At 36.0% G+C, this 203-nt stretch overlaps 1 protein-coding gene across 1 annotated transcript in view; it reads left to right on the forward strand.

Moving 5' to 3' along the window:
* LOC119592950 (muscle calcium channel subunit alpha-1-like) overlaps positions 1-203 on the forward strand; it is a gene marked incomplete at its 5' end in the record, with an annotated part of 130,968 nt that overhangs the window by 70,953 nt on the left and 59,812 nt on the right.

Here is a 203-nt window from a genome sequence, read left to right on the forward strand (position 1 = left end):
CTGAATGTCCAACTGTACAAGTGAGAAGGGTTAATGAAGAAACTGCATGTCCTGAGAACGATATAAAACTGGCTGTGGGTACTTTAACTGCAGGTCTCTGTACTCTTGACTCATCTCTTGTGTTATGGTTTTGTAATCTATGATGAAAATTGTTATCTTTTAGTATTACATTCATTACCACTTCATAATTGTCTCTCACTCTA

This window comes from Penaeus monodon, chromosome 31, assembly GCF_015228065.2.
Source record: "Penaeus monodon isolate SGIC_2016 chromosome 31, NSTDA_Pmon_1, whole genome shotgun sequence".
Classification (NCBI taxonomy): Eukaryota; Metazoa; Arthropoda; class Malacostraca; order Decapoda; family Penaeidae; genus Penaeus; species Penaeus monodon.